The 18964-nt window shown below is 33.5% G+C and overlaps 1 pseudogene; it reads right to left on the bottom strand.

The window, feature by feature from the left end:
* Positions 1–5183: 5183 nt before the first annotated feature.
* Positions 5184–18588, bottom strand: LOC107019510 (annotated as a pseudogene).
* Positions 18589–18964: the final 376 nt, after the last annotated feature.

The raw sequence follows: 18964 nt of genomic DNA, 5'->3' as shown, positions 1-18964 counted from the left end.
ATTAATCATGAATAAACGAGAGTATTTTTTATTCTTTCATGCTAGTTCTTGAGAAGATGATCTACGTTAGGAAGTGAATTGACTTATGTATCTTGTCTTAAGCTATGATCTAGTATTGAATTGTGATGTAGTGATTCTTATAGCCTTGCTATCATGTTTATTATTGACTTAAGATTATGTATATCCAAATTGGGTTGAATTTAGTATTTATGGTAAGAACTTGATGATGAACTATGAAAGAGTTTTTGAATGTCTTATGATCTCTATCCTTTACTTCAGATTGTGGTTAATTGTGATTAAGTCATGATGTTGTATTGGAGTATGCCTTGTATTTGTATTGATAGGGTGGTATGATGTTGAATTGAAATGTCTTGATTATGATTGTGAGGTGTTGCCTTAAGATGTAAATGTTATAAGGAGGGTGAATGATTTACCAATGTGCCTTATCATGTTATGAAGATGTTAATGTGCTAACTTCACCTATATGAATGACAATGAAAGGATTTATACTTATGCAATTATTATTGAGCTATTGATGATTATGATTATATAAGGGTTAGATCCTATGTCCTAAACTAAGCTATAATTGATAATAAAGGCTGAAAGACATTTCAAAAAAGGACTTTAGCTTAGCACCGAGTGAACTAGAGTGAGGAGTGTCCCTTCTCACATAGGGAACGTAGGATCACTAAAGTATTTGACATTGGAGACTACAATTCATATAGCATAATTAGGGTCCCAACTATATCTCCAAGTTCTTGAACTATTTTACCCCCATAGGAATACTAGCTAGTGGATTAACGTAGTTGCTATGTTTTATGTTTTTGTAATACCTTGGCAAGTAGTCCGCCTTCCTTCGGTGTAGGTTTTTATGTCACCGAATTCCACACTAGCTCATGTGGTCTATGTCGGCTAAGGTAAGAAGTTCCCAAAAGTTAAAATGAATTAAAGGATTGAACTCTAACTAAGATAATCTAAGGGGTCTAACTTAGTCTAGGTAGGAGTATGGGACTCTACCTAAGCATTGCACTAGTTATCCTTGAGGGGAGTCCTAGGAGACTGTTCTTATGTACGAAAATGCATATAATGTTATATGATATGTATATGATGAACTTGCATCATTGTTGATACTATATGTTCATTAGTTCACTTATGAATATGTGTGGATTTATATTATTAAAGTAAGATGATATGTACACCTTAATATCATGTTATGTGAAGTAGGATGTTAGTCATGATTCTTGTTGGGTTACTTGATTGAATAAGAAGATGGGTCTTTACTTGGTCATTGCACTTGTTGACTTAATAGGGGTTCATGAGTAATTAAATTGCTTTGTTTATAATGAAATGTAATCTTATTCATGCTTATTATTAATATGACTTGATGATAGAGTTACTTGAATATGTATCTAATTATAGGCTATGCATGTTGACTTTACTACACTTGATGATGTTGGTTTGGTAATGAACATGCTTATAACTTAATGAACATGTCCTATGTATTCGTATGGTCTTGTTGAATATGCATAGGTGTTTTCAAAGTAAATTTCTCATCCTTATGAAATGTACCTTTTCTTAGCATGATTTCAAAGTATGTGTGCATATGGTCTCATACTTAGTAAAAGTGGCGTACTAACCCCATTTCTTTCTTTTTCCTCAACACTATAGGTTCCGGTCGTTGAAGTGTTTTTGAAAGCGACTTGAACAAGGTTTGGATCTCTTATTCATCCAAGTAGGGTAGGTCCTCAACTTCCGAGGGTGATGCCACTATCTAACATATGGAATTGTTATAAGTTTTAAGACTCTTTGTTTTTCTTTCTTTTCAATTGAGTACTATACATTTGTATGACCTATATGTAGTCTTATTGAATTGATGTATGGGCTAGGCCAAAATTTGATATAATCATAGTAGATGGTTATGAAATGAGACGACTATCATGACTATGATTTTTTCTATATATATTTATGTGTAATAAAAGTAGAAGGATATAACATTCCTATACGAAGGGTATATGTATACTCGATAAGTATATATACATATGTGTGTGTGTGTGTGTGTGCGTGTGTGTGTGTGTGTGCGTGTGCGTGTGTGTCTCTGTGTGTGTTTGTGTGTATGTGTGTGTGTTTAGAGGTCTATGTAAACCTCCAAGTAGAAGTAATGAAAAGTTTTAAATTTTCCGCTAATTTTAACTTGTGAATGTAATGAAGTAAACTAAGAGGCTAGTCTTATCACTCAAAGAGGAATACGACGCCCGTTACATCTAGGGGTAAACCCGGATATGACAAAGAAGGTAGGTTCAAAAGAACTAGGATGTCTGAATGGTTCACTAAGTAGAGTCTCTTTCATGGGTGTGAAGAGTGCAACATCTATGAGGGGGAGGCTACAAAGTGTTATACGAAAAACGTCAGTTCTTTGCTATTTTTGTTATGTTGAGGTACGATTCAACTTCACCTTTTAATTCATCATTACATGTTCCTGATCATGACTTTTCGTAGAGCCAAGGCATAGAATCATAAAGCACAGAATGCTAATTCATTTCTTCTACTCTTTAATCATGAGGTTATGAATGGAGATATTTCAAAATGCGATCCAACTTTTGGTCTTATAGTGTGGCAAATCAGAAAAACCATCAGGCCATAGTTTCTACAAAAACTAATGATGGATCAGCTCAAGGTACGGTTTGAGACTTTGTTCATATGAATCTGCCATAGTTTCTAGGGTCGAAGGTTTGTGAGGACCCATAATTCTCCATTCATGAAATAAAAAACATCCTAAAGGTGATGCAGGTAACTAGAAATGACACTATGAAGTAGGCATCCTATAACAAGTGTTCGAATTCCGCTCGTGTGACTTGGAAAGCTTTTACTAAAGAATTTCTAGATAGGTTATTTCTAAGAGTATTGAGAGAATCTTAGGTGTAATAGTTTATGGACTTGAAGCAAGGTTCAAGGTTTGTCCAAGAGAATTGGCTGAAGCTTACCCAACTCTCCATGTATGCTACAGACATGGTTGCCGAACTAAGGGAACTAATAAGTAAGTTCTTGTTAAGGGTATGCGATCTGGTGAAGACGGAGTGCAGGAATGATATCCTCTTAGGGGATATAGATATCGCTAGACTAATCATTCATGTTTAGGAGATTTATGGGGATAAGATTAGGGAATTTCCTAAGGATAACAATAGGGCAAGAACATGAATTTTTGAATACTAAGTAAAAGTCGGACGGTGGAATCACTCACAATTTTAGCAAAGATCTACGTTACAAACACCTTCATCAGCTAGTACCCCATCCCAAGCTTACGACAGGATCAGAAAGGGTGGGAATAATGCTTTTAAGTCTCATGAGAGTGCTTCAGCTAACATGACTAAGACCTAAATGAGCCCATATCTTGAACTCATCAACGACCCAACTTATAATTTATCTTATCCTCAAAAAAAACCTTACATCAGCATTTCAATAAAGATGTCTCAAATAATGCAGCATAAGACTCAACATGAATCCACACAAAAGGTTCAAACTACAATACAATGTTATATTGAGCACTCAAATATTCAAATTGTGATTCGCGATTATCAAGGAAACTCAAGTAAACAATACTTTCTTGAAATGAAAGTCAAAACTCAACAAAGGTACATAAATACCCTCACAACAAAAAAATATAATTCCACATTCTCACAAAATTCATCAACAATTTAAACACTGAGATCACATACAACTCTCACATTCAAAAAGATGAACACATGCATGACTCCACCCATAGTATTGCTCTTATTTCCTATTAAAATTTTCTTACACTCACTAAAGATTACAAAGGTCTTCTTAAGGCTTGTGACGGGGTTTAGTCTAAAGGTATGGTCATTTAGGGTTAGTAACTTCTACCTTCATGAAGCATGGCCTGAATATCAGTCTTTCTCTTTCTCCTTTACATTGAAACACTTTTAAACTCCACCACATTATTCAACTACATATGAATCACCGGATACCCTTTTTTTCCATACCAATTTGTGCTCTTTTTCAGTCTCTATTCTTTTTTCTATTCTTCTTCTTCTCTTTTTTTCTTTTCCTCTTTTTTTATTAAGGGTGAATGAATAAAGAGGTCAAAGTACCTCAAGTCTCTTTCAAGAAAAGGATAGGCTGAATGGGTGAAAAAACAAGTTCACACTTCTTACAATGGTGGCCACAAAAGAGACGTATTGTCAAATTGGTTCAGTCTTCAAAATTCTTGCCTATGATCATTTCAACTGTTCACTTCAATCAATCAACCGGACCAACGAGGCATAGTCTAGGTGTCATCGAATACAATGTTTAAGACAACCTCACCATACAATACATTGGTTCCAATATGAAGCAAGACTCCACACTTTCTACCTAGCGTGCAATGTTCATTACAACGGACTTATTCGACAATTGGCTAGTCACGAGGAGATGCTAAAAATTCTCATATTGCCTATATAACTTTGTTTGGCTCATTGAAGTCCTACATTAATTTCGTTCAATAAAATGCACCATTCAAGTCATTAGTAGCGATCACAATTAACTCTCACATTTTAAAAGGAGAAACCACAATAATACACACAATAGGTGGTAACATTTTAAAAATTGGTTCAAAAATTGTTGTAGATAGTCGAATTTAATTGGTAAATCGATATAAATATTTTTATTAATCCATACATTAATGATATACTGACCAAGTCAAATTACAAGTTCATATAGTCCGATTAATATCTAAATAAAAATAGATGACTTAAATAAAATCAAAAAATCACATTTGTGTAAGTCCATTTAGTGTAGAGGATGAACCCAATTCATGTTCTTCAAGCCCAGGTACAAAAATTGCTTGGGAACAAATAACCCTAATACCCTAGCTCAACCCTATATAAGAGATCTTTAATAAGACCAAAGGAAAGAAGAAAAATCAGAAGACAAATAGAACAAAATCCTAGCTCTTCGATGGTAATCATCATCTGTTCAACATACAAATAAGTCTTCGCTCTAAGTGTTGAGTCACAAGTACAAAGAAGTATTTTTCTCCAAATTAAGAACATCATTGTGACAAGAGGATTTCACTAAAGATTCTTACCTTCGCATAAATTCAAATACAAATAATGTTGTTTGCTTGTTATTTTCCTTTCTTGTTTGTTGTATCTTGGAATTAAAACTTTAGATCTGACAAATTAGCACGCCTAGTGATACAATATTTTGCCTCTCATATTTTCTCTTTGAATGTCATAGTTCAATGAGATGACTTCCAAGAAGATCAACTCAAAATCTGCATTTGCATTCAAATCTTGACCTACATCCGTATATGAATCTACATCCAATTTTCGATCTAAATCCTTTTTTGCATCTACATCCGAAACTTCATCTTCATCCTCATTCACATCTTTATTTGGATTTGCAAAAATTGATGTATTAAAATTATGCATCGCTGTGGAAAATGTCCTTGATCTTACTACAGGAAATATTGGACCTATCACAGGAACCAAGCAAAATTTGAGAACAACAAGACTCACGAGTGCCAAATATATGATACTCCTATTATTGGGCACTATAGCAATTACCCCTATTATTTATTATTTTTAATGGTGTGTGTCAAATCAATAGTGAACAACTATTGTCAGCCAGATGGAATATTTCATAGTGTTAGTTTTTATCAAGACAATAAATAAGAAAAATTCATCCTTAAATTTGTATCAAAATTAATTATTTCTTATAATTCTTACCAAAAAATAAACTCAATAATTTTTTTTGTCAGTCTGAAAGTTGACCAACTTTTGCGTACTTTCTATAGTTTTTTTTTGGTAAGTATATATTTTTTTAAAGTTTACTATTTTAGTTTAATTAATTCATTATATTTAGAAATTTGTTTTTTAAAAAAATAAAAATGCTCATGATCAGTATTTAAATGAGAAAAAAAATAAATCTACTTTCACTGAGTACACAATAATTTTGGCTACCAATTAACAAAATTACAAGAAAATGAAATGTGTGTGTAAGGTCCATCATAAAAAATGGTAATAAACTTCATCAACCAAATGCAATTTATGACGTCCATACAGTTTGTTGTCTATTTATTTGCATTTAATACAAATTTTTTTTATAATTAATAAGAATATGAAAACTTAAATGATGCATATTGTAACACCTCTAGAACCTAGCATACTGAACAACAGAAAATTTGGTGAACCAGGGAGAGGTTCACGGACAATGAAAGAGACTACGGTCTGTCGACTTGCTCGTGGGTCACATCCATCAAGTGTGGTAGACCATTTTGCCAACCACGGGTCATGGTCCCACTGATGAGTCGTGGATTGTCTTGTCAGGTCAAGCCAGAAAACCCCTAGTCCAAGTGAAGAACCATGGTGACCTTCGTGATCTATGGTCCTTCACATGGTAAATGAAGTTCTCTGTAGAGGTGAGTACTCAGAACCAGTAAGAACTGGCAAGAAATCACGACAAACTTGATATACCGTAGTTCCATCAATGTTCTGTTAGTGGCTCCGTGGGTGGGCCTCGTTAGCTTTTAAGTTAGGGTGATTTTGGTCTTTCCCCGTATGCATAGAGCCTCTAAAATATGTTGTTTAATACCTAAACTACGTCATTTTACTCTGTGTAAGACTAATAATCTAATTAGAACCTACTTAAAACTTACATTCTCAAAATATCCAAGTTTGATCTTAATAAGGAGAAGGAGGCAACAGTTTCCTTCAAGAACAAGCAACAATGTTCTTTAAGCTTCAGCCCCTATATGCAAAATATTTCTCCATAGTTTTCATTAGTTGGTATGTGGGACACTATTCTACATAGCTTGATTAGACCTACGCTTTCTAAAACATTGTAGATTTTTTGTGATTTAGCTATTATAGTATTCTTAATAGAAATATAAAACTAGTTTGTGTAGATTTCCTTGGTTCTTGAATAACACTTGCTAGGTTAATTAAGTAGATAATCATGCTCCAGATTCCGAACGTGACATTATCAGTAATAAGTATATTAAAGTTATATTCTAAAGTTACATGTCAATATATTGAGCTATTTAGTATTTCAGTTACATTTCAGCCATATTCATATTTAGTTGGGAGAAAACTTATCACCGAGTTGGACTATGGTTTAGCGTACCCTCATTGTCCAAGAACTACGTGCTCTCTAGGAGTATAAGTCTCCTCTGTGGGGCATCATATTTAGTGACCAAGACAATCATCCCTTTATACCTTTAACAAGATATATTAGGTCCTTTTGATGGGAAAGTTACATTTAAATCCACATTTAGCTCAGATGGTTTATGTCGGTTAATAGTGGCTCCCAGAATCAGACTCTTTGGACATTTTACCAGGTTTTCATTATATACTTCTACATTTTATTTTAGTATATACATAGTCATTGCATTCAATTTATCTTTCAATTATGTTTCAATATTTACATTCTTGCTTGATAACTTCAACGCTCAATTATGCTTTGTTCAACTTATGTATATTTGTTTAGGTTAATATCTATATCATGCTTTGATCGATTCTCTGTCTGCATTCAAAATCTTAAGTGATGAGTCTTCATATTTCGAGAAAAATAGAAATGATTTCATGTTAGTCTTCGCTTTCGATTTTTAAATTTTTTAGAGTTTGCTGGGGCATGTCCCAACAATCAAGTCATTTAGAGGACTTTCAGACATAGTAGTATATTAAACATGAGTTGGTAAGTGGTGTTTTAGTTATCAATTGGTTTAGCTACCATATAGTACATGTCTAATTCTATTTTTCTCAGTATGCTTAATATAGGTTAGACATAGGGTTAACTTGAGGTAAATCGTGATAATAGGTCTCGTATTACGTCAAGGGGGTACCCTCGGGTGCGACAAAATATTTTTTAGAGCTAGGTTCAAGTGTCCTTGGATGTCTTAAACTTTACTAAGTAGAGTATACTTCATGGGTGTCAAGCGTGCCACAACTTGAGGGGGAGTCTACAAAGTGTTTTATGAAAAACTTCACTTTGTTTCAATTCTCATCGTGTGTGAGGTAAGATTAAACTTCTCCTTTCTAATGCCTCGCTATGCGATTAAAATCATGCCTTCTTGTAGAGCTAATGCAATTAAGTCCTAATACACACAATGCTAACAGAGTTTCTCCTGTCCCGAACCATGAGGTTATGAATGTAAAATTTTGGAATGCGATTCAACTCTAGGCGAAGAGTGTGGACAGTCAGTAAAATCAACAAGTCATAGTTTTTTACAAAAACTAATGATGGATCAGCTCCATCTAGGGTTCAAAACATTTTTCGGATGAATCTGCCATAGTTTCTAGAGTGGAAGGTCGGTGACAACCCACAAAATTTCATTAATGAAATGAAGAACATCGTATAGGTGATGCAGGTAACTGGAAATGGCAGGGTGGAGCAGGAATCCTTCCAACTTAAGGATGTAGCTCGTATTTAGTTCACATAGTGGAAAGACAACAAGGGTGTAGATGCAGCTCCTATGACTTAGAGATTTTATACATAGGTTTTTCCCAAGAGAGTTGAGAGAATCTTAGCTGCAAGAGCTTATGAACTTGAAGCAAGGTTCAATGTATATCCAAGAGTGCGGGCCAAAGTTTACCCAACTCTCCAGGTATGTTCCGCACAAGGTTGCCTATCCAAGGGGACACATGTGTAAGTTCTTGTAAAGGGTATCCAATCTTATGAGATAGAGTGCAGGAATGATATTCTCTTGTGGGAAAGTATATCTATGGACTAATGACTCATTCTTAGGAGGTTGAGGGAGATATGATTAGGGAATCGGCGAAGGATGAAAAAAAGTCCAGAAAAGGAAATTTTGAATACTCAAAGCAAATGTCAGATGGTGGAAATTGCTAATTCAGAAACGGTCTACGGCCAAGCACCTTCATCATCTAGTACTTCGTCCCCTAGTTTTAAAAGAATTATAAAGGGTGAACATCATGTTTTATGTCTTAGTGGAGTGCTTCAAGTAAAAGACTTTACCAACTTGTCAAAAGTGTGGTACCATCCGGGCGAAGGGCTTGTAGACAGGGCAGGGTGCTTTTAATGTGGTCAGTCTAGCCATAGGTTGTATGCTAGACAGGTAAAGGAGGTAAGAACAATAGGGATCAATCTATATCTACAGAGCACCAGTAGGTTACCAAATCCGTCAAGGTTCTTCATCTGGTACAGCTGGCAGTCAATGGATGCTACTGATTAGGATATAAAGTCTTATGATAAATGTATTAAGGTGGATGATATGTCAAGGTGCTACATTCTAGCCTCAATAGGAAATTTATTTCATCATCAACATCTGTCTATGACATCTGTTTACGATATGCTCGAATCTCTAAAAGCGATTTTCGTAGAGTAGAATTGTGCTACAAAGAAGACTTCCATGAAGGCTCTCTTAAACACCAAAATAATAAAAGGATAACCTTTCTAGGATCATGTGCTTAACATGATAAGTCCTCTGAATTAGCTGGAGGTACTTGACACTGCTTTTGATAAGTATCTCAAGTGGAGATTATCCTATAGACTCTGCCAGACAGTTTTAAACAGTTTCACTTGAATTATAATATAAACAACATGGGTTTGTCTCTTGCAAAATTGTTTAATTAACTTACTGTGGCGGAATCCATTATCAAGCAGAGAACTTCTCCCTCTGTGGCATAGATTGTGGACAAACATGTCTCTTCTTCATTTAAGCCGGCTAAAACCCAAAAGATGAAGGAGAAGTCGTGCAAGGTTTTGGAACCTGGAGGTTCTAGAGGTGGTATGGGTAAGCCTAAGGGAAAGTGCTACCATTGCAAGCATCCTGGTCACCCACAAGAGGAAATTCCCTAAGTATACAGACAAAATGAAGAACAAAGGTAATTCTTGATTAAATATGGTTAAATCTTGTTTAGTGACTGTTTCCACCTAGTTATAAATTGTAGATCAAAATGAGCGTTGTCCAAGTCTTCACTTCTTTGTAGGGTATCAGGAAACGCGATTGCTAAGTGAGAATGAAGTTTGCATTTTCCAGGCGAATGAGGAGCCATCACCATTCATAGAAATTGGAAATATATATTTTCATTTATTAGTTCAAGAAGTTTTTTTTCAAAATGATCTTCTTTATATGCCTTCGATAAGATGAAATTTTCTTTCCGTTTAAAAAATACTGGATCCTAGTTATGAAGTTTTATTAGTAAATAATTATGTTGTTATTAAGTACAATAAGATATTCATTCACAGTGCTCCTTAAATACATCATCTATTTGCATTTGAAGTCTCCAATGGCATGCTACAAAATTGAATTAAATAATATTGATATTTCTCATAAGTGAGAACATATTTGTGAATTGAGTCAAACTTACTTATGGCATTTACGTCAATATCATATCAATATAAATAGGATTTTGAGTTTGATATCTAATGGACATGTATGTTTGTTGAAGGTTGAGGCATAACCAACTTGTTAATCTTATTTAGAATGTAAACAAATATGTCACGACCCGAGTCTATACCCAGGACGTGGCCGGAACTCGAAAACCATTGTTGGTCCCTAAGAGAACAGTCATACTGGCTGACTACAAGCGGAAGACTAACTTAAACATACAAAATCTTAAAACTGAAATGAGTAACTTTAAATAAAAATAATATATTCAACTAGCCATAAAATAGGAAACTTTAGTCTTTAAAACATTTATAAAATAAATCATTAAGTCATACTCCTCAACTATATTGACTATCTATGAAGCCTCTAACTGATAAAGATGGAAGTCGAGACAACAACCACGACGTCCTGACCAAACTTAAAAGTAAATGAAACCCTCCGGAATAAAGGAGGCTCACCATGGCTAACTTCAACTCTAGGATGTATCAACGAAGCTCTTGTTGATGATTCTGAATACCTATGTCTGCATCATCAAAAGATGCAGGCTAAATGGCGCAGTACATGTAACGTACGAGTATGTAAGGGGAATTCTAAAGTATGAAATAAGCTTAAAACATGGATAAAAAAAATGAAACATACTTACCTCTTTTCAAACTCTCTCAACTTAACTCAACTCGAGGATCCGATAATCAACTAAACTCAAATCAATATAAAGTAGTTTAAGACAAGTTCAATATAATGAAAAGTTGTTTACAAACATGATGTCAACTTTGTGTGTATAATAAGGATACAACATAACTCTAATATATGTATATGAAAATATCATTAACTGATTTATATAAAAATACTATAACTTCTGTGGGAGTTTCTCTAACCGACAATCATCACATAAGAGCTATAGTAATGATACAGCGTTACTCGGCCTACGCTGCCTGACCATCCTAAGCTTGCCAGAGTATAGGAACTGAACTGCCTAATGGATCCACTAGTAAACTGTGAAAATGAATCCTCTAAAAAGTATGACCCTTTTCTACCCATGATGGCTTTATGGTTTATGGGGGCTGTGAGTTTTCTGAACTCTCCATCATATCGGTGCTCAATACTACTCCCAAAAATATATACTAGCTCATATGTTTTAAAACATATTGATGCTGTGTTTTGAGATCAGTACAAATACTTAGCTCAAAGGCTATCTTGGAAATCTTAGTTTCCCTGCTTGCTTCTTTTAGACAGCTATAGTTCTTTTCTAAAAACATGCCCTAAGGCTCCCAGGAAATCAAAGTTTACTTACTTGTTTAAATTTTGAAAACATTTTTAAGTCTCTGTAGGAATACCTAGTCCATATACCTTTGAAGAAAAGAACATCAACTTAACTCTTTGTTTAGCTCGAAACTTGAGTCTTAAAAGCTAGATTTAAATGTTTAATAAGTCTCTTGGAAACCTTTATGAACTTTCTTTTAACTTAATTCTTAGCTTTAGACTTGACTTCTTAACTTCCTTGAATTGAAATATGGATTCAAGGTTCATGATCTCATGTTTATGGATGATTTCATGATTTTCAACTTGGAGGGTTCATGCGGAATTAGTATTTCTATTTGTTATTAGTTGCCTGAATCAAACTGTATGTGAATTAAATTCTTGGAACTTGTCAATTACAAAACCTTGAAAAATAGACCAACTTAGAAGTTTTAACTAACATTTAATGGAATAAATCTAAATGTCAAGTATGTGTTGAATCGATGTATGTTAAGCATATGTATAATCACTTGGTTGAATAAAGTGTTCATTTGGTTTATTGGCAAATGCACTAAATATCGTTATGTTTATTTGCTAAATGATAAGAATGAAGAAACAGAAACATACAAACAATATAAAACTGATGTTGAATATTAATTAGGTAAAAAGATTACCGTGATAAGAAGTGGTATATGTGGAGAATATGAATTTCCTTTTGCAGAAATATATTTGAAAAATGGAATCATCAATAAAATAATTGCACATACTAACTTCAATCTAATGAATCTTTTTACACGAAAAATGGGACTTTGAAGGAAATATTGAATATCCTACTTATAAATTATGATTTACCACAAAATTTGTGGGGGTGCTATCATAGAGGTAAGAGAGAATTTTTTTGTTTGCTAGTAAAGGGAGTAACAGATAAAATTTTGTTTCGTAAGAAAGGGAGCAATAAAAGGTCATGTTTGTTTGTTCTGGCTTTCTTGTAGCCTGATAGAGAATTTTTTGTCATCCCTTAAAGTATATACAAGAATTAAGTCTTTAAAGAGAGTGATCTAGTAATTTCTAATATAGTTTATTTCATATGAGAAATGGAAATGAGGGAACTATTCCCAAATGAGTCAAAATAAGACTTAAGATTGTGGATTGTACATATTCATTGGATAGGCGACAAATAGCAAAGAATGTCGATTTATGGTCCATAAGTCTGAATTATCAAATAGTCAAGTGAAGGGTCTAAACAACCTTGGAAAGAACCAAAGGAGGATGTACTTAATAAAGAGATTATGAGGTGTCGTAAATGTCAATTGACAAATTACTTCCTTCGACTTTGATTTTGTAACATTTTTTCTTGAAAACGAGTCTCATAAATTCGTAGAATTTAGGTCCTCTATGAACTCATAGTTTTTCGGAATAAGCTGTCAATAGTGAGATAGGTTCAATCTTGAGAAATCATAATTGGGAGTTTCTTGATCTTCCTCCGGCAAAATAAACCTTTATGTACAAAGTGGATCTACAAAAGAAAAAGAAAGTTGATAAAATTATTGAAAAATGCTAAGCAAGACTTGTAGTCATAGGCTTTAGACAATAATAAAGCCTTGAATATTTTGACACAAAATAGCTACTAATTAGGATTACATAAATTTAGATTTTATTCTACTTGCGGTATATGTACTTCAAATTCGTAAAAATTGATGTGAAACATTATTTTAAAATGGAGAATTTGAGGAAGAAATTTACATAATTCAACTTCGGAGCTTTGTGGTTCCTAGTAATAGAAAGTCATTACCAGGAACAACCCGAGGTGTTTGTGGGTCCTGGCCATAAAAAGAAAGTCTATAAACTTGTTAAGTCACTTTTTGGACTAAAAACAAGTGGCCAAATTATGACATCTAAAGTTTGACCAAACTATAATGGTAAATGAATTCAAGATCAATGAATGTGGTAAATGTTTTTACATTAAAGACACTGCAAATCACAAGGTCATTGTTTGGATTTATGTTTATTACATGTTGATCATCAAAAGAGAAATTTATGAGATAAATACTACGAATCATATGCAATAAAGTAGATTTGATATGAAAGACATTGAAGTTAGTGATGTGTTTGAAAAGGTACTTGATAACTTCGAGTATTTGGATTTTAATATTGACAAGACTCTAATAAATGTGACAATGAAAAGAGTTCTGGAGTATTTAAAATTAAAATAATGACTTTGCATTATAATAATATTTAATAGTATTAGAAGAATACATACATGAAAATTGAATAACCACGTCAAATGAATTAAAGTATGCGAGTGGACATGTACTTAGTCTTGGTGGAGGAACAGTCTCTTGGAAATCATCCAAACAGAAATGTATCGCTCACTCTACTATGAAATCTTAGTTGATACACTATATAACGCTTTAAAAGAAGTTGAATGACTCCGAAATTTCATGAAATATTTTTTGCCCAAACCTTTAGCTCCAGTATGCATACAATGTGAGGGTTAATTTGCAATAGGTAGGGAATGAAACATGATATATAATAGAAAGTCTCATCACATATGACTTATATGTAATATCTTTCGACAACTAATTTCTAGTTGAAATATCCAAATTGCTATGTAAATTCAAAGGATAATGAGTAAGATCTACTTAGAGAAGGCCTAACTATGAAGGGAATTGCATGATAATTGTCCAAGGAATGTGATTTTTTCCGAGGAAAAGTCATTGTGCTTGTGTGTCTACCTAGAATACAGGACATCCAAAGATATAGGTTCAAGGAGATCAAACAAAGTCATTAATGATGGTTCAACGTTGTAAAGATATTTTGTAGTTCATTCTCGTGATATGACAATTTTAAGTAACAACGATAAGTCATTACGATTTTTAATGGTTTCTAAGTTTGATACATGATATGTTAAATATTTTATCTAGTAGATAAAACATTTATAAATCACCTATGTATGTGAGAATTGTAAGCTTCTTCAAGGATAATCCGGTAAGGCCAGTTCTCTACTCACTTATAAACCAAAAAATGTTCATGGCTGAACTGAGAAAAACAATCAGAACCAAAAATAGTTCATGGTTTGATTGTGTTACTTATATAGTCTAGGTATAAACCAAAGTTCAACGGTTCAAAGAGATTAAAGTTGTCAGTTGATCGAGTATATCTGATATAAGTTCACTTTGGATGTTTCAAAGACAAACAGACTTATCCAGATGCAATCAATTCTTACTTATCTAGATGTAACCATTCCCTATTCATATGGGAGCTTCTTACTTATCTAGATGTAACCATTCCCTATTCATGTGGGAGCTTCGTGGTCTTTAAAAGGGTGAACAGGAAATGAAGGGTTCTGACTCTCCGAAAGGGTTGTGACTTTGCTTAAGGGTTGTGATCTTAATGAATGGTTATACCTTTTCCAAGGGGTTATGACCTTTACCCTTTGTTGTCTATAAATATATTGACTTTCTCTCTTTTTTCTACAATGAATTCTTTCCTTCTCTAGCATACATTTCTAACAAAACAACATCAAACTATCAAATTCGTGTATGTGATTTGTTGTTGTCATTTTGAGTTTGTTGAAATTATTGAAGTTTGAGGTTTCACTACTTCTTTAATCGTCAATCCATTTTATCTTGCGAGGAATTAATCAACAACCTTGGGGACTTGAGGGGATTGAATTCCTTAAGGACACATAATGATTTCTGAGGACTTGGATAGTTTTTTATTTTTCTTTTCATCTTTAATTAGTTAGAATTTTCTAATCTTAATACAAGAGATAAGAATGGTTGGAATAGTGTGTTGGAGGGCATGATCTATAGCATTTTTGAATCAGTATACACACTTAAGTAAGGATATATGAACCAATTTCTTAATAGGATTGAGGGGAAAATTACTGCATATCAGAATGCATCCTTGAATCGATTTTGCACTATTCATGAGGTACATACAATTTGTTTTCTCAATGCATTCAGATAAGGCTCCATGTCCATATCGGATAAATTTGAGTTTTTATCAGAGTTTTTTTTTATATAATTGGTAACTGTGTGACAAATGTGATATTAGGTTTTTTCAATTACAATGGAGTAATTACAGGAAATAATTTCACAAAAAATATTTTGATTCAAAAAAAGAAGAAACATGAGCTTGCTTCTGATCTATGACAGATTTCTTTACGTATTCTTATTGATCATATAGTTTGCAACATATTGGCAAATATTAGGAAATTTTTCTTTGAGGGTTGTGTTGCTAAAGCCCAGAGTGCATTTATTCCTGGAAGATTTATTCTTGATAATGTCATTATCCCTTTTGAGTTCAATCACCATTTAAAAGGTAAAAAACATGGAAAGACAAGATTTTTTACTATGAGCATGAACATTAGCAAAGCATATGATAAACTGGATTGGAACTTTTGCGAAAGATGATGATAAAGATGGAATTTTCATCGGATTGGATTACAAAGATAATGCAAATGGTTTGCATCACATGTTGGTAACCATTTTGGTGATATCATACATCATGAGTCCATCGATAGTCGGATCCTCTCTCACCATATCTTTTCATCATTATAGCAGTGGGTCTTTCAGCTTTTGTAAGTGCTCATGCTCACCAAGGAACTCTAAATAGAGTAAAAGTCACTCCCAAAGTTCCACCTATTACTTCTTTTAGCAGATGAGGCCGTATATTTTTTTAAAAATATGGAGGCGGAGTCTAATATTATCAAAAAGTGTTAACTCCTATATAAAATTTTTTGATGATTTCGTTTTTAAATATATGAAAGACTATAAAATAAAACAAACAAATTAAAAGGAAAGAACCACCAAAATTTTCAAAAACACCCTCAAAATGCTCAAACTAATATATTGACCAACTACCTGTTTGAGTACTTGAAGCTCCCTTTTATAGTTTAGTAATGTATAATAGAGAAAATATATAAAATTTCTGAAACCATTAAAACATATTAAATAAAAATAAAAAATCAATAGAACCCCATTTTTATCGCAATTAATTTCACTGCATGACCGTTACATCTATGATAAAACAAAAGTACAAGTCTCTCTAGGTTCTAGAAGGAAAGTACAATTTCAAACACTAACAATAAAAAAACATAGAGCAAATTTATTTCTGATGCATATTATCATAAACTCAATAACATATTTCATACCAAAGTAATAGATCCTGCGAATTTTACTTAAGATTGACAATGCATTTTTTAAGTTTCAAGCTTTCGAATAAAAATACATATATAGTGAAATGGAAGAAGCTATATATACAGTTATGAAATAAAAAAAGAAACAAAGGAAATGTATTCTTTTTTTGCGAAGTGGGTACCGACAGAAAGCGGTTCTTGTTGTACTCAACCATTTTCTCCTGTTCCAGGACTTTTGTTTGCGTGTATCCTTCAAGATTGTTCATTTCCTACGAGATGATTAATTCAGCACAATAAAAATAAAACAATGATGCATGAACCATCCCACTTTCACTCTACAGAATAAGGATAATGTTTTGTTGATCGGACTCTTAAAAATGTCAATATTGCATCAGAAGTGAAGAGTTTGCGCAACTCAAGTATTACAAGTAACAAAGAGACAACATTATTGTTGTTCCAAGGCTTCCAATAATTATAAAGAACATGAATTATACATGAAAAATTCACCAACCAACTAGCCTTGAAGTTTACGCTATCACCAAAAGAAACAAAGGAAATTTTAACAAGCCTTAGTCTCTATGAGCTCCAAGGGAAAGTCATGGGTCCTTTTCTATTGTGATGAACATTCTACGATACAACATAAAAATTCAATTAAATTAATCTTAAGAATAACAAAATTTATTATATAATATAAAAATATTAATCATACATTACACTCCAAATCGTATATAAGTCATACCTCAATCAATTTGGCTAGCTTACTCATCCTAGTTGTGATGTCATAGTTAAAACCCTCGTACATAAAAAATATGTAACCTTTAGATAAATGGAGCATAAGTTATGTCAACCTACCACAAAAGAGTTTTTATTTCATCACAAACTATCTATGAAGTTTTAAATTCTAGGAAAAAAGTACACCCACACTACTTTGTACTGCTTGTCGAGATGGCTTTGGAAAATGCTACCATATCACATGGCACATCATTGGGGAGGAAAAGAAAATTAAAGGTAGTAATGACCTGACTGAATTGACTTAGGACGAAAGGCCAATCGTCAAATTTGAGGAGAGCTTTCTATGGGTAATCAAATTGTGCACCTGGTAAAAGTGTGAATACCGTTAACTTACACAAGAAACATTTAACAACCAAAACATAATGAGTTTTTTTTTAAAAAAAAAAACTCAAATCTCACCAGCCAGTGTTCGTGCACCTTTTGCGAATGATTTGTATATAACGGGACGAATGTAGTATCACTATAAGCTATAAATTCTTCAGCAAAATTTCAATTTTCGTGGTCCTGCATTAGTTTGACAATAGTTTTTTTCTTATCAATTTATGTCATAAGATTTTCCTGAACAAAAAGGGCCATAATGAAATTTCACAACATACATCCGGAAAGAGTGATGATCCTTTAAAGTTACAATCAACATATCTAACCAGATCCAAACTCTCTCCAGTCACTTTGTTGTTGTGCTTGAGGGTAGGAACCTGTGATTATTAGAAAATATAAATAACCATTCGCGTAATTTGAGATGCATGCTCTCCCAAAGAATTAAACATTCACTTGCTTCAATCATATTAAAGATAAGACTAGAACATTTATGCACTAGCTTAATCAATAATAATTCATTACAAAGAGGAAGAGAAATCCCTTTCCAAAGATTCATGGAAATTTTATTCAGGAGTTTTCATACAATTTACAATGAGGCCAAATTCCTTTATCAAAGTCTTAGCTCAAGATATTCAAATACAAGTTAATTGGGCAAAAGAAAATGAATGTTGGATTTGTGGGAAATTACCTTATTTGTGTGGTAAACTTTTTCCTTGTACCAATCAAGCCTGTTTTTGATATACCGTGGTTTCACGGTATAATTAATACTTTTTCCTTAAGTTTAGTGTGTCCGAAAGCCTTTTTGTGCTAATTTTGATATAAGTTTCTCTTAGTTTTGCAAGAAATCTTTCCAAGGCTGAATGCGGAGATTTTGAGCGAAAAAATGCAGAAGAGACCACCTACGGAGCTTATGACGGTCCGTCGTGCCTGTGACGGTCCGTAGGTGGCAGCGTCGTGCAGCTGCTGAAGGAAGATGGGGAAGTCTGACCAAGTGTGGGATTACGAAGCATGTGACGGTCCGTCATGGCTATGACGGTCCGTCCTGCATGATCGTCGTGATGTTCAGAGAAGTGATCCCAATACCCAAATTCCGAGAGTTGAAGTATTTTGGAACGAAGACCCTCGACGGA

The sequence above is a fragment of the Solanum pennellii genome, chromosome 5, assembly GCF_001406875.1.
Source record: "Solanum pennellii chromosome 5, SPENNV200".
NCBI lineage: Eukaryota > Viridiplantae > Streptophyta > Magnoliopsida > Solanales > Solanaceae > Solanum > Solanum pennellii.
Note: the sequence above shows the minus strand (reverse complement) of the source record. Positions and strands in the feature narration are given on the sequence as shown.